Source organism: Nelumbo nucifera, chromosome 6, assembly GCF_055504915.1.
Source record: "Nelumbo nucifera cultivar China Antique chromosome 6, China Antique-T2T, whole genome shotgun sequence".
In the NCBI taxonomy this organism is placed as follows: domain Eukaryota; kingdom Viridiplantae; phylum Streptophyta; class Magnoliopsida; order Proteales; family Nelumbonaceae; genus Nelumbo; species Nelumbo nucifera.
In genome coordinates this window covers 60,366,068-60,383,921 of record NC_142654.1, presented here as the reverse complement: position 1 = coordinate 60,383,921, position 17,854 = coordinate 60,366,068, and positions in this window count along the sequence as shown.

The window sequence follows — 17,854 nt, the reverse complement described above, 5'->3', positions numbered from 1 at the left end:
ATTGTTTTGGGTCATAATACCCCTATACTATACATATAAAGGGTATTCTTGTAATTTGGTCTAATTTCTAATCCCTAACCTTAAAGTTTGTGGTTTCTTTCAACGTTCGTTTTAACCCAAATTGGGTGTAGGGTTAGGTTAGAGTTTTGATTATTTAACCCAAATCGATTTTAGGTTTGGCTAACCCCCTATCAAGTCATAATACCAAATTATAAACAATATTCTTATACTTTGGTTTGACTTACTCCTCCACCCCACCCAACCCCTATACTATATATTAGTTAAATTTTAGTGCGTGCTTATTGACTAACCCAAGCTCAATGATCCAAGCCTTAGTGCGAATTGGGCTCGGGCCTTAAGCCCAATTCTAAGGGTTGAGCCTAGGTTGAGCTTAATTATTGTGATTTTAATTATTGTCAAATTATTTTATCCAACTAAGTAAATAAATGTGAAATTATTTTAATTACTATGAAATTTTACTTAAACAATTCAGTAATTTACTTAACAAAATTATGGTAAATTTACTAATTTAATATTAAATTACTTTTCTAAACAACTTAATAACTAATTAAGTAACATAATTTACACAAATTATGATAAATTCAATAATATTTTCCATAATTATTAATTACATTTATACTTAATAATTTAAGTAGTTGTCAATAATAATTTAATTATAATTAGTATAAAATATTTTTACAACAATTAAAATAACAATCATTATAATTTAAATAATTCATTAAATATGATAAATTAACTATTAAATTACTTTGTTTTGAAAAAATCAGTAATTAATTAACTATAATTACTTATCAATTATTAAGAGTAATTTTATATTAATTAATTAAGCAATTATTGATCATCTCTACTTCATTAATTAACTATAATTGATTTAAGTATTTAATGAATAATAGTAATTATTTGAGAGTAATTAAGTCTATTTAATTAAATAACTGCATTTAATTTTGTCATTGTATTATTTATAATTACAATAAGACTTAATTAATTATTAAAATTTTATTTTAATTTTATTATATGTCTTGTATTGTCCATTTATTATTATTTTAGATATTTTTACTTGTCTTCAAGAAAATTTTAACTTAAACATTAATATTTTAATACATCGATGAGAAATCAATTATTACTATTATTTCAGGGGTGGATAGCATGGTTTTGAAAAATGAAAATCAAGCTAAAAACAGAAATATGGATAGAGTTAGAAATGTTTTTAAAAAAGACAGAGATGTAGATGGAATTAAATAGAAAGATATAGGAAGAGGGAAGAGATGAGATTAGAAGATATAGTTTATGAGGAAGTTTTAGGTGAAGAGATAGTTTAAGAGAAATTTAAGGAGGTGAGATAGCCTTTTTTAATATAAAATATACAATTTGGGGACACTGACACTGATTTAAATAATGGTAACAAAACTTTTATTGATTCAAAAGATAAATGACCCAAACGATTGTGCTATAAATGGACTTGACTCTTACTAGACAGACTTTTAGACTCAATAGCCGCAAGACTAGCTTTATTCTCCAGCATGTAAAGACCATCTACCATACAACCTCTAGTAATCATCTTCCCCAAGGCCAAATCTTGTATCATACAAGAGGAAGGAAAAAAGGTTATTGAGTAGTTTAACGAATTTGCCATACTACTAACAGAGAACAAATTTATGGGCAGTTTAGGAACATGTAGAACATTAGAAAGGGTGAGTCCAATGACTTTCGTCTGACCATTTGCCTGAGGGTGCGCCACTGAGGTGAAGTTCTGTTGAATTCCCATGTCTCGACACTAGTTTTGGAATTTGATATCTTCGAACTGCTTACCATTGTCGGAGATCAATACCTGAGGTAATCCGAAACGACACACTATGTTCTTTCAAAAGAAGTTATGCATGTTCCAGGCTGTGATTGTTGCGAGAGGTTCAGCTTCGACCCACTTCGTGAAATAGTCAACTGCCACCACCAGAAACCTCCTTTGTCTTGTAGCTGGTGGGAATGACCCGAGTAAGTCAATCCCACATTGTGCAAATGGCCACGGGCTAGTGAGGTACTTTAGGTCGACGATAGGTCGGTGGTGGATGTTGGCATGCTTCTGACACTTGTCGCATTTTTTGACGAGCTTGGTCGCATCTTCCTTCATCGTTGGCCAGTAATACCCCTGTCGTAGTGCTTTCTGAGCGAGGGCTCTACCCCCCAAGTGTCCACCGCACAGGACCTCATGAGTATCGCGGAGGACGAGCTCGGCTTCAGAGGGTCGTAGGCAACGTAGGTAGGGGAGTGTGTAGGATCTTCGATACAGTCGTCCGTCTATCATGACGTATTTGGCTGCCTGACGCTCTACCCTCCTGGCGGAATTACGATCTGCGGGGAGGATCCCGTGTAGCAGGAAGCTCGTGAGCGGATCGATCCAGCTCGGCTCTGCTTGAACAACAGGAGCGACCTCCTCTGCCCCCCTGAGAATGCTAGGCCGAGGCAAGTTCTCTAAATACACAGTCCTCATGGTGTTATCACCAGTGCTGGCTAACCGGGATAGGGCATCGGCCTCAGCGTTCTCTGACCACGGGATTTGTTGGATGAAGTGTGACCGAAAGTTGAGCAGAGCTCCCCTCACTTTGGCTAAGTATGCTACCATGGTTGGCTCGTGAGCTTCGTACTCACCCATAACCTAATTGACCACGAGCTGGGAATCGCTACAGATGATAATGTGTTTGGATTTCACTTCCTTTGCTAGATCTAGCCCGACTAGTAGCGCCTCATACTCTGCTTCATTATTGGATGTCGCGAACTAAAAGCGTAGTGCGTACTCCAGTTTCACACCACTTGGCCCGTACAAAACGATCCTAGCTCCGCTGCCCTGCCGGTTTGACGAGCCATCTACGTGAAGGATCCAGGGTTCCTCGTCCCAGTTCACGCTTGGCCTAACTAGGAGAGAGGTCACACTGGTTGCTACTTCACGGCACTCGAGCTCAACCAGCCCGGGAACCCCGGGCTCACCCGCACTAGGGGCCTCGTGTTCCACCAGCCTAGGGACTTCGGAGCTAAAGGTGCATTCAGTGACGAAATCTGCTAAGACTTGGGCCTTGATAGCAGTTTGCGGCTTATACTGGAGTTCGTATTTGCTGAGCTCGATGGCCCACTTTGTCAGCCTTCCCAAGACCTCGGGCTTGAGCAATACTTGCCTCAGAGGTTTGTTGGTAAGGACAATGATGGTGTGAGCTTGGAAGTACGGGCGGAGCTTTCGGGCTGCTATGACCAGTGCATAAGCTAACTTTTCTATCCATGGGTACCTTGTTTCTGCTCCCTGCAACACTTTACTGACATAATAGACGGGTCGTTGGACCCGATCTACTTCTCTTATTAGTATCGAGCTGACCACCTCGTCACTTGCTGAGAGGTATAGTTCTAAAACATCACCCACCTCGGGTCGGGTTAAGACTGGGATGCTGGCGAGGTGCCTTTTGAGCTCGTCGAACGCGAGTTGGCACTCTTTAGTCCATTCAAAGCCTTTGCTTTCTATGGCCTTAAAGAAAGGCAGGCAGCGATCTGCTGACTTGGACAAAAAGCGACTCAGGGCGGCTAACCGGCCATTCAGCTTCTGAACCTCCTTTAATTTCCGGGGTGGTCTCATTTCTAGGATGGCTTTTATTTTGTTCGGGTTGGCTTCATTGCCACGCCAGTTTACGATGTATCCCAGAAATTTACCCGAGGTGACACCAAAGACACACTTATTCGGGTTTAGCTTCATATTAAATCTACGCAAAATTTCGAAAACTGAATGTAAATCTTGTATTAATTCATGTGAAAATTGGGTTTTGACGACCATGTTGTCTACATAACACTCTACTTTTTTGCCAATTAGTGGGTCAAACAGCTTATTTACAAGTCTTTGAAAAGTGGCCCTAGCGTTTTTTAACCCGAAGGGCATGACCTTATAACAGTATAGGCCGAACTCGGTTATGAAGGCAGTTTTCTCTTCATCGGTTGGGTCCATCCTAATCTAATTATAGCCCGAATAGGCATCCAGGAAGCTCAGCAACTCGTGCCCCGAGGTCGCGTCCACTAGACGGTTGATCCTAGGAAGTGGGAAGCAGTCCTTTGGGCAAGCTCGATTCAGGTTGGTGTAGTCGACGCACATGCGCCATTTATCGTTAGCCTTTTTCACCAGAACGGGGTTGGCCACCCAACTCGGGTAATGAACTTTCCTGATAAAATCGGCTACAAGGAGCTTCCCGACCTCCTCATTGACTGCCCTCCATCGCTCTGGGGCTAGGTTGCGTTTCTTCTGTCTAACAGGCCTAACTACAAGATCAGTGTTGAGCCTATGAGTTATAATGTTGGGGTCTATGCCAGGCATTTCTGCCGCTGACCATGCAAAAACATCTAAATTTTTGAGTAAGAAACTTACCAGTTGAGACCGCAGGGGTTCCTCAACAGAAGCACCGATCAGAAGTACCCGAGCTAGGTCCTCTGCCGAGGCCGGGATGGGGATGGTCTCTTCGGTAGGTGTGGCTCGCTCCGCGAACTGCTCCGCAGGTCGTTCTAGCTCGAGGCCGTCTACTACCTTGGCCTTTCCTTTGAGGGCGGCTACGTAGCACTTGCGGGACTCGAGCTGATCACCTCGCGTCACTCCGACTCCGAAGTCTGTAGGGAACTTCATCGCCAGATGGTAGGTGGAGACTACTGCTCGGAAGGCGTGGGTGATGGGCCGACCTACTATCGCGTTGTACGGGGAGGGGGTCGCGACCACTAGGAACTCATGGCTGAGCCTTACCACACTAGGCCAGGTGTCAACCTCCACGGGTACAGTGACTCTCCCTAAAGGTCTGACCTCCTCACCGCTAAATCCCACGAGTGGAGTGTTTGCGGGTTTCAGGTCGCTTTCTTGGAACTGAAGTTGATCGAAGGCTGTCTTGAAGAGAATATCTACCGAGCTGCCCGAGTCGACTACGAGCGCGTCATCATGGGGGTAATGGACCCCTCACGCATCATCTTCAGTTAAGAAGATCGGTTCCTCCATCCTTGGCCGCTTTAGGGGGTTAAGCTCTTCCCTGGTGGCCTCGCGGGCTAATGACCGAGCTGCTGCCGAAGTGCAGCCCACGACAATTGATCCTCCGACAATTACATGGATGGTCCCCCGGACTGGTCTCTCGTCGGGAGGCTGCTTTTGCGGCTATTCTGCTTGTCTGTTGGACTCAGGAGCTTCTTTACTCTGCTACCCATGCTGACCTGCTTTATTATTATTATTATGTGGTACAAAATTTCTCTGATATCCGCGACGAATAAGTTCTTCTATCTCGTCGCGGAGGTTCTTACAGTTTTCAGTACTATGACTGTGATCTCTATGAAAACTACAATACAAGTTTTTATTCCTAACATTGGTATCGACCTTAAGCCGAGGTGGCCACTTCACATATGGGGCGTTCTTGATCGCCATGAGGATCTCCTCCTCTGTCCCTATGAACCGATCTGCCAGTTCGAGGAACTCGGACATGGTCTTGGGTTGGTTGACAACCACATGCCACTTGAACTCCTTGTGGGTGATGCCTTGCTTGGCCGCAGTGAGCCGAACTATAGGGTCTAGGTCGGGTATCTGCAGGCAAGCATCATTAAATCGCTTGATTTAGTTCCGGATGGACTCTCCTTCTCTCTGAACTATGCTAAGGAGGCTCTCTTGGGTCCTCGGGCACCTTTTACTAGTGACAAAGTGGGAGGTGAAGACCTGTACGAACTGCGTCCAGCTCCTTATTGAACCTGGCACGAGGTCTCGGTACCAAGTTAGGGTTACTCCTTTGAAAGTGGTGGAGAAGGCCACGCACATGCAAGACCCGCTTGCTCTGGACAAATGCATCTAGGAATAAAAGGCGTCCACGTGGTCATTGGGATCGAAGGATCCATCGTACTTGTCCAAGGGTGGGGGGGGAGCTTGAAGTCCCTTGGCATGGAGACAGTAAGGAGCTCTGGTGACAGGGGAGGGAACTGAAAGAAGCGGTGTAGCTTTTACCTCACCCGAACTTACCTCTACCTTGCCTTTGAGCTCGGGCAGGTCGCGGGAGGCAGTTCGACAAGCTCGGCGACGCCTTCGTTGCTTCTTAGCCGGCTCGGCGTTGGTGCTGCTGGCCTCGGTATTACTGAGCTCGATGGGCCCAAGGAAAAGCTCGGACGGCTGTCGGTAGCTGCAAACAAAGGGACCTTGTTCCAGATCGTCAGCTAGCACTTCGAATCGGTTTTCAGCAAGCGGAGGTTCAAACTGCGAGTGCTGAGGAGATACCGGCCCAACCGGCTAAGAGGCCCTCGACCTAACTGCAGGCCGTGAGGCGGGGATAGGGGGTCTTTCCTTCCTTCCATGGGATGATGTCGAGGTCTCTCCTCAGCGGGAAGGAAGTTCACTTCGGCGGTGAGGCTTGGTTGGCTGCAAAGCTGGATGCTGAGGAGGGAGTGAAGGAAACTGTTGTTGATACTGATATTGGGAAACTTGGTGCAGCACTTGCTGCTGGTGGAACTGGAGTTGCTGGAATTGTTGCATCTGAGCCTGCATGGCTCGCATGCACTGCATCAGATCCTCAAGATGACCTTGGCTGGTCACCAGAGGGAGGATGGTGGGTTCAGCAAAGGTTGTTCCGACTATAGAAGGCAGTGGAACAGTCACGTGTGCCACCGTCTGAGGCACATTCAGACTTGGAACCCCATCCATAGAGAGGGGGACGGTGAACTGCCCGATGCAGACGGTGGGTAACTGGGGTTGTTCCTCAAGGGTGTTCTGGCGTCCCGCGTTGTTGGAGGAAGCCATAGGTGTTGCTGATGAGTTCTTAGGAGAAGGTTTCACAGAAGTTAGAGGAAGGCCTTTTGAAGCATTTCCCACAGATGACGCCAAATGATGCAACATGATCTGGGCACTCCTAGCTGGCTGAATCTTGGCTCCTAGCTGTAACAGACGACACCTGAGATGAAGAGGAACGTGAAGGGTTCCCGAGGAGCTCTCCCGACGGGAACACTCCGATGGCTAAGTTAGAACTCTGGGGAAAACTCAAAGAAGACACAAAGAGTTAAGAGTGTTGAAAGTGCTAGCTTCAATACCTTTGCTTCGTGAGGATCGGGGTCCTTTTATACCGGAGCTCGGTCACATCAGGCGTAACCACCGCTACCCTAGCCGTTACTGCCAGGGTTGGAGTGGAAGGTACAAGCTGCTGCTGATGCAGGCTGCTACTGCAGGGTACGGACTCGTCAGGCGTGCCATGCTTTTCATAGACGGCTGGCAGAACGCCACCTGGCAAGGGATGCGGTCACTGCCACCGGATCCGACAGGTACGGATGTCAGGCATATCTCCCCTGCAGTCTACTGAGCCACTGTACAACGAACCACCTGGGGCAGGTTTGCCTTGCACCGAGGTGCCAAGGTGCTCGCACTGGAGGTGAGCCTTAAGCAAGTACAAATAGGAGTCTCGACGGTGTTGTCCCGAGGTGTTTCTCCCTCGGGACACTTAGCCAAAAGCTGGGGTGCTCCCTTCTTAGGAAGGGAGAGCTCGGAGTCCCTTAGGAGGAGCTCGGGTCTCAAGGGGAGCTCGGGTCCCTTTGCACGGGGGGAGCTCGGGGTGCTCCACCCTCAGGCTCAGGGCGAGTTGGGCCTTTCTTCTCGGTGAGCTGTCACACCCGCCGAGTCGTTTGGTTGGGCTTCGGCGAGCTCGCTATGCCGAGTTGTGGCTAGGCTGTCGCACTGAGTTGTCACTTATGCCAGGTCATATACACGTGTCCCCGTAGTACGAGGTTGGGCCAAATCACCCTACATCACTATGCATTGGACCTAAGAACTTAGACCAAAGCCAAGCTTAATTTATCCAACTTGGGCCCAACTTGCATTGAAATTTGATGCACTTGATTATATATCAATTAGCCTTATGACAAAATTTGACATAAAATGTACATAGTTATGATTGTATCTATATAATCAAGGTTGACTTTAGCTATCTAAAGGCTAGGCTTGGGCCCAACCTAAAAAGTAAAAAGGCATAAACTTTTGAGCTTAGGCTTAGGCCAAAGTTGAGGACAAAAAATCAAAGCTAGCTTGTTGTCTAAAATTATGAGCTACATCAAATCAAACTCAAGTTAAGTCCACCTAATTTTCTTCCCTATAAATCATTGACCATTAATTAGATGCAAAAGTAGTTTTTTTTGTGTTAATTTACTTTTTAGTTTTATTTTTAGCATTAATAAAAATAACTCTTATCTATCACACTTATTTTTGTTTAATATGATGAATACATGATATTAGAGATGCACCCAAATGGTTTTTTTTTACAAAATTATTATGCTTTTAATAATTCTTGTGTAACTATCTTCTTTTTTTAATTTTTATTATTTCTTTATTATATCAAGGGTTAATCCATTTGACCTAAAAGATTGGACCATTGACCCACCACTTGAATAAAAAAATGGTTTCGCTTTTGAGTCAATTTTAAATCTTGTATTTCAATTCCATCAAATAAAAATACTTTTATTTAATATGTTTGTTGCTGTTTGATATGATAAATATATAATATTAGAGATGTGCCTAATTTTTTTTACCAACTTTTTATAATTTTTGTAATATTTATATTTGTATTTATTTTTTAAATTTTATTATTTAACTATGAGAACATTGATTAACTAATTTGAAGCAGATGGTTGAACAATTTACTTGTCACTCAAATAAAAGGGTGGCTTGTTTAATTATTTTCCATGTTGGCTTTGAAAATAGGTTTTACATTATTAAAAATATTGGATATAGATTTCATTTATAGAATTTATTGGTGAGAAACAAAAATACTTTGATTAAAATATCTAAGGAGAGAGAATGAGAATTAATACATTAATAAGAGTGAATTTACTGAAGTGAAAATTAATAGTACTTAAAATTATATTTTTTACCCACATAGTTAAAGAGGGACTAAATTCATAAATAGGAACGTTTTAGCCAAAAAAAGTCCACTAAGCTCATTTATTTGATATGCCTTAAATATAAGATTTAATGAAAGGAATTTTAATACTTTAAATATAGGACTTAATGATGAAGAATATAATGAATTTAATAAAAGTAGTAGTTCAAATTATGTCTTTTGCCCCCATAATAAAGGGAGACCGAGTTTAAAAAACAAGGGTATTTTAATAAAAAAAAATAGAATATAGTCTTCATTCACACTTTTAATAGTACAATAGATTAGACTTCATAATTATCAAAATTAAGTAATTGCTATAAAATATTTTCTTTTTTAAAAAATTAAGGGTAACTTAATAAATGAAAATCAATTTATAATATTGCCATGAGAAAATGGGTATTCTTTATCTTTTTTGTTTATTAAATGAAAAAAGAAGACAATGTTAAATTGCCATTTATGGGGCAAAGTGCATCTGAGCTAGATGACACATGTACATACATGTAGAATAAGCGAGTCACATGTCTTATGAGGAGTCTAGATCTGCTCCTTACAGAGCACTCCTCACACCAATCTCACAACATGTTTAGGCTTTAGCCACATATTGGGATCATTTCTTGTACTTTGTGTTGTTATTCATAGGGAGATGTATTCCCAATTGTTGCAAAAAATCCAAGAAAAATATATTCAAATGGAACCCAAAATCAAAGAAAAACAGAGATAAAGAGAAACAAGCAAAGAGAATACCCAGATTTACGCGGTTCGACTTATAGCCTACGTCCATGAGAGAAGGAGAAGCAGAAATCCACTATGTAGCCAATAACGGAAAAGAAATGCAAAGTTTTTCACTCACAGAAAACCCTAAACCCCAAAATATACCCAATGTCTCTCTCTTCTCTTACAAGACGAGGACAAAGTATACAAGAAAGAAAACCCACCAAATACATAATTCTTCGTATTTGGTTTGGACCCATGAACTGAATCTCCGCACTAATAGGCCAAGCCCTACACTTCCATCACAAATCACTATGAAATTTTGCTTTCGAAATTTTTCTCAAATTAATTCAGAATAAATTTATAAAACAGGTCACCACAAAAAATTCAAAGTACACAAATATAACACCAATACATGATGGGATGAGGCTGTGAGATTGCACTATGTGAAGAGCAAATTCCGGTTCTCTTTCGAGAGGAGAACAAAATCCTCTTGGCTCGCCTCTCACCAACCTCAGCGCTAGATTGAAAACATTTTCTCATAAACGACAAAATGAAGTATGGGAGATGTACTCGAGGCACTGATAAAAGATTGAAAGCACTGAAGTTGGTGTGAGCGCACTCAGTGAGTAACAAGCCCGGATTCTACTTACTATCACAAGTTCCAATCTCCCTTCTGCTCGTGGCAGTTGCTGCTGTAATCTGTTCGGGACGATCCTGACCCTCCAGGGGATTTATCGTATGAACGGTGTATATTCTGCTGCAAATACTTATATAAACTGAACTTTGTTCATATAATGCCAATATTTGCTTCATGGCAAAATTTTATTCATTTTTATTTTGTGTGTTCTCTCTACTCTTTCTACTACTCTAAGAAAAAAATATTTCTATGGTTTCACGTGTAATTCCATCCAAACCACAAAGACTAAAAACGGCCGAGAGTTGTTAAAAATGAACTAGACAATGAACCATTCGACCGTGTTCGGCTGTAAACGGATCAGATTTGGATTTGATCCGGTTGCATTCAGAAATTCATATCCACATCTGGTTATTAGTGTAAAGCAATGAACTTGATGGTCTATACTCTAAAATCTGGAGAAAGGATAGGTAATCAGATTCCCAAAGGGGCTGTTTACGTACCCTCCAGCATGGAATCAGACTAATTTCCAACAATAAAATGTAAGGTTGTTGGTTGCAGTGGGAATGGGATGGATCACCATGGGAGTAAATGAGTAATTGATAAAAGAAAGTCCCCAAAATGGGCATGAAGTCCTCTATTTATAGAGTTTGGGTAGGCTGGAATTTAGAAGTTTCTAAATCTTTCTCATTTTTCTCCTTTACTTTGGAATGTTCCTTACTTACTCATTTAATGCACATGTTTATTTACCTTTCTGAAATATTTACAGCTTAATCTAAATGCTTTCCTCTTCTAGAATATTCTATTACTAATTATTTATTAATGTTCTAAACTGTCCAACACTAAAACAGTTAAACCTTTATTTAATTGATCTGAAACTGGACTAGTCTAACTCGAGTTCAGCCCAGGTTTACATACTTATGCAATGTCACCATCTTACATTAGGGGTGTTTATAAAAAAAAAAAAAAAAAATCGAAAAGCCAAATTAAACTGAAAAATACGGTTAATCAAATCGATCAGTTTAATTTCAGCTAACCTAGATTAATCGAATCGACTAGTATATATATAATTTATTTATTTATAACATAAATATATGATATATTATAAATATATTATGTATTTATAATCTATGTTATACATATGAAAAAATAAAAAAACTGAAGAACCGAATTAGTCAAAAATCAAAGTCAATTGGTTAATTAGTGGTATCACTTTAGTTTTAATTTGGGGAATTACAAAAACCGGTAGTACCAATTCGGTCTCGAAAAATAGCCTATGGTTAGATTAACTGAACTAGCTATAAACACCCTTACCGATTATCATGTTGGATTCCGAATCAGATTCGGATTTAATCTGCAACTATCATATTGTGTTTAAGATGACCAAAAAATTAAAAAAAAAAGTAATAAAAAGATAACTAATTATTTTTAACCTATATATACAATAAATATAATATATTATCATTATCAATTATAAACTTTATATAATTGTATCTAATATCTAAATAAATATATAGCTGTATTGAATATATAATAATTTGTCATCGAAATCGGATTACATCAAATCCAATCATTCATTGAATGCAAGTTGAATCGGATTCCAATTCAAACCGAATATTAGACTTTAGTACATTGGCAACACTATTCAGGTGGCCTCGCATTTAATGAAATAAGAGGTGCGCTATACAGAATAGAATAGAGATCACACAAGCGACAACCAAAATAAATACCAATTTAACTACCCTTGTTTTCTTTCCGTTTTTTTCTTCACATTTGAATTAAGAATCCGTTTATGTCGTTTTTCTTCCCATTAACAGGGATGTGTTTGTTTGCTTCTCTTTCATTTCTACGTCAGCAGGGGACAAAGGGCCCAGCTTGGGCCAGGGGCTAATACAACGGAAGAAGGCCAGATCAGGTCAGTCTCTTGAATTTCTTGACTTTGTTCCTATGCCTCCATTGCATGGACACATCAGTTGATGATGGAATTATGCGAACCAATTGATAGAGTTCGAAGGTCGGTCAGTGCAACGCCCATTCAAACAGCTTTTACATTCTTGTATTGAAATTAATATTGTACTTACGTGCTTTATTTTATGCGGAGATATTTTCAATACAAAGTTGTTAGAGGTTGTTTGAATGATGTAAGCATGAACTTGCACTGACCGAAGCCGACCCCCAATCTATAGCCCCTAATTGAATAGTCAATCTCCTCAACTGGTCAATCCAACCTTTCTTGTGATTAGTGTATTTGTGTTCCATATTTCGAATTCATATATATGCCTCACAGAACGTGCCCCAAAACGCCCCACATGCACATCTCAGCGTGTATTGGAAACATCTCCCGTTACAAGGTTGAGAACTTGGAATGTGTTGGGGGACATTTTTGGGATGAGCTCTGTGAAGTGCAGATGTGAAATCCCATATTTCAGTCTCCACACCAAGACAGAATATGAAATTAATTTCACGGTCACATGGACTCATGGAGGGCTGATGTGGGCTCTCCAAACACAGTACATGGGATAGCTGGGGGGATTCCTTAGACCGGCCATGTGGAATTTCCCTCCACGTCAATCTTTAGGCCTGGCCGATCGAATATTGGACTATTCTTATTTCTTGTTTGGCTTCAGTCGGGGCAAATTCCGCTCGGGCAGTCTTTACTGTCTTGCATTGAGAATATCTCCATACTTATATGTTTTATTTTATGGGAAGATATTCTCAATGCAAGATTGGAAAATGCTGTTAGAAAGTTGTGGGCATGGATTTGCCCTGACTGAAGCCGGTCTCTCTTATTTCTAAACTTTACAGCAACGGGCGGTCCGTTCAGACTAGACAGTCGAAACACTGACTTAAAAATTAATGGGCAAAGTGATTTCGATTTCGGATCAGTTTTTAAAACCTTGGAAAAGATGTTGAGATGATAAACACACGTGAACTCATTAGCCATGTCATCATCAGGCGCCGTGTCACAGTATGAAACTCTCCATATTACATGACCCCAACCGAATCAAGCCTTGGCCCAGTTATAATCATGCACCCTCATTCTTGACACTAATACCCATTACCTAATGAATCAAGTTAATGATTACTAAACATTGGCTGTGTTTGTTTGCAGTGCAAATAAAAAGTTTTATTTGTACTAATATAAATGCTTAGAAGTGCAAATGAAAATAATGTAAACTCTAGTTTAATTTTGTTTTGGGTTTTATTTTATTCTGTTTCAGGTTTTATATTACTTCATTTGTACTATAATCAAATAAAATAAGATAAATTTTGAAATAAAAATAAATTATAATTTGCATTGAAATCATTTATACTACCATAACTTTGCATCTGTGCAAATAAAATTGCACTGCAATCAAATACAGCCTAAAGAAAGGGTTGAAACTCACTCATGTAGGGAATTGCAATTCGAGTTGAAATCAGTCCCCCACAATGTCCTACAGCACATTCCCGCCGTGTATTGGGAACATCTCCTAATGATACTTTATCATTTTTTATATTATCATCGGGAGATATTTTTAATACACGGTGGGAATGTGCTGTAGTATATTGCGGGGGGCTGATTTGAACACTTAGAGTTCCACATGAATATGAATGGGAGATTATGTGGCAAAAAAAAAAAAAAAAGAAAAGAAAGAAAAGAACCGTCAAATAGAAGAACCCAACTCTAGCTAGATGTCTTTGCTAGATGACTCTCATGTAATTAAATGACGAATATAATATAAAAGAGGGGATTCTTTTATGGGGTTTCTTAGCTTTCAAGGGGAGACTTGGTTAGAACAAATTAAGCATAAAAGTATGCAAGTTGGGTTGGTTAGGGTGGGCCTTTTGTTTTGAGCCCTTTGACCCATCACATTCATTACTCATGACACACCTAACTGTTGTTGAGATGCTTACATATGAGAAAGGTGGTGGTTGGGTGGGGTAGAGTCTCAGGTCCCACAACTGTTATAAACCCAGCTTCCCCTGTTGGTTTCTTCTTATCCACCTCAGACAATTCCAGCCCAGAATGGAAGCCCATTGCAAAATCCAAATGAGACGTGAATAGCAAACTTTTGTACCTCACTTGAGAATTTAAAGCAAATCTTGACTTTATGTTGCTTATCACCGCATCACATAAATTCACATCTTTAAGTGGGACCTTTACAAAAAAAAAAAGGTGGGCCCATGTATCTATTTGTGGGGTCAGGTCATGCATATCAAATACACTAATCCTACTGCTTTATATTTCTTAACCCTAGCTACATAGTGCATTACAGCTTCCAGAATTGGCTGGCAACCAGTTGTTGTGGTCCACTTCATGACCTTTCAATTCCCACTTTCTGCAACTTACTTTGTGGAGTAAAACCTCACTTTTTTTCCAGGTATTGTTCTGAAAATATTCTGAATTTTCCATTATTGAAGCTTTGAGGAATGAGAAGAGCTGTTGGGAATGAAGACCAGATGTTAGAAGTGCTTGAGAAATTAAAGAACAGGTGATTAATATCCTCATTGTGATAGTGATGGAGAATTCAGAATGTTTAAAATAAATTTTGAAACATTCAAGACAAACTTAGATAAAAGATTGTTTTTCTTCTATTATGTTACAATTTATGGTTTATTTGAAAAGCTAGAAATACGGTGATATTCCAATAAAATATCATGTGGTCGGATATTATTAAGGGATTAGTTGATAAGTGGGTCCTAATATTAATAAAAATAATCATTTTAATATAATTTCTAAAATAGGTTAATTTTTTTAAAAATATATTTAATAAAGGTAAAACACTATTCATCTTCATTCTCTCTAAACCATTGAATAAATTTTTCTCAACTATTGTACATATTTTAGGACACCTGAATCAGGACCCCGTCCACTTCAATCCTCTCATTTCCCCTAAACTTCCACTTCAATTGCTTAATCTGCAATACCTTTTTTCCGATCGACATTGAAACAAAGTTTGGGTTTGTTGCCGCTCATGCTGCAATCACCAACAACACCTGGTTGGGCTTCCCTGTTTTGGTTCTGTTGTATGCTTCCCTCTGAGAATTGCCGACAAGAAGGGTCATCACACCGTCAATGACGATAACGACGTAGAACCCAGATTGGGGTTCGGGGCTGGAGGTGACAAACTTGGCTCTGGTGAGATCCCAGTAGATTTAAACCTTCTTCTTCGTCGGATTGGTGTTGCTAGAGGTGGGCGGAGCGGTGGTGGTGGCACTGGGGGATGGTGGTCATTGAGGTTCGCAGGGCTGGGGCGGAAGCAATATGGGAAAGAGCTAAAGGAAAAAGATGAACAGTGTTTTTGCCCTTATTTGATATATTTAAAAAAAATTAACATATTTTAGAAATTATATTAAAATGATTATTTTTATTGATATTAGGGCCCAAAATTTGTCCTTGTCAGCTATAATCCCTATTATTAATACTATTAAATACTAATATGTATTTATCTATTACCCCACTTTCCTCAAAGTGATATTAAGTAGGGGTTTTTACTATTCAGTCCACTCCCAATAAATATTAGCTCTATTGTACAATTAGGGTAGGTACCAATTCGAAATTGATACCAATATACAGGCGGATATTAGTATTATAGATGGAGGTATTTAAAATTTTAAATTATTGAGTCGATGGTATGGAGGATATTTCATACGATTGGTATTGCATTGATTGAAGTGGCAGAAGTAAAAACCCATCAACAATACTTTGAAACTCCTCAGTCAATGCTCCAATGTCAGTTTTTCGCACTGTTAATAGGGAAGCAAACCGATGTGCTGATAGCCTACCTAATCTAGCCCTAAGTCAGAATTATCGTAGTAGATATTTGAATAATTGATCCTCCCGTGAATATGCATGTCACTTCTATGGTAAGACATGACTGATTCATTTCAATGGAGGATTTGTAAATATTATATTAGCTAGTGGTAGTTTGTTATCTTTTGAATAAAAAAAAAAAAAATATTGACTGAAGAAACATGGGAGGAATATTTAGTTAATCCTTTTTCGGTGTAGCATTCCCAAACCTAGTTATTTTAAAATTTTGTGAAATTTCAGTAAAATTCAAAACCATGAACCCTTTAATTACGAGATCCCATTTCTTTCTGAGTGAAAGCAGTAATATGCTTCATCTTACCTTTTTTTCTTTTTTTAATAGGCCCATAAGTTCTTGAAATGGGCCTTACTAAGTATTGTTTTACCTTTTATTTCGAGTAGAGATGTCAATGGGCCAGGTTAAACAGTAAATCGGATTTGACCCGACTTTATAGGGTTGGGTTAGGGTCAGACAAATTTAGTTTTGAGATTGAATTAGGGTTTTGATTCTTTGATCAGAGTCAGGTTTGGGTTTTGGCCAATCCACCCTGTCGGGCTATGATATGTACACATGATATTATTGTAAAACATGTTTAAAACAAATTTCTAACTTAAACAAATGGCTTTTAGATTTTCAAAACATGTTTAAAAAATACGATTAAAATATTATGAGTTAGGTTCAGAAATAGGTGTGTGTGTGTGTTTTAAGTTGAATCGAATTACATTCGGATTATTGCACCCAAGGGTCAGGTTAGGATTGAAGCAAACCCAACCTGTTGACATTCCTAATTTCGAGCAATCAATAATGGATGTACATGTAAGTGTAACAACACCTCTAGCTATGACTGAGTTTAGGAGTACAAATGCAAACATATACAGTACAAATACATACAAAATATAAGCTTTTGCACTCTATATATTTGTATTTGTACTCCTTCCAAACTCAGCCTAAGTTTCAAAATGGCCAATGCAGTCCCACAAGTTCATAAACTGGGTTAAGTCTTGCCAGCACATAGCCGAAAACAGGTTGTTTGTGCCGTGTTTATCCATACCATTACCATCTGGATCAACCCAATCTAGTCTGGCCCGGATTATTAAATATGGATGAATTGTGTCAACCTAGATCGTAGAGCGGTAGACCCAGATCAGAAAATTTATAAATAAATAAGAACAAGTGGTTCAGGTTGTATGCATGGTATGGTGGGTATGGACATGGATATATGCCAAGTTGCTTACGCCTACAGTTCTATTCATTGAATATGCTCTAAATTTTATGTAGGATTGTAAATGGGTCGGATTCAGATCAGAGCTAGTTGCATCCACATTTACATTTGAGTATGGCTCTCTAATCTGTATTTATATCCGATTATTATGTTAAATTTTGGATTGGATGTAGATTTAATTCACAATCATCATATTGTGTTTAAAATGACTAAGAATTAAAAAAAAAAAAAGTTTTAAAATTTTAATTATTTTTTAAAGTATATAAAATATTAAGTTTATCAATTATAAATTTAATTTATATAATTATACATAATATATATACTATATACATATAATAATAATTTTTATTGAATTTAGATTTTAACTAGATTGAATGATATTAAATCCACATCTGATCTGATTACTAATCAAATGTAAATTCTAACATCCAAATCCAAAGTATTCAAATTTGAAATCGAATTGGAATATGAGACTTTTGAAGTCCATTCACAGCCCTAATTTTATTTTTATGCGTCCATAAATATAATCCGTTATTCACGCCACAAGTACACACAACACAAAAGAAAAACGGGG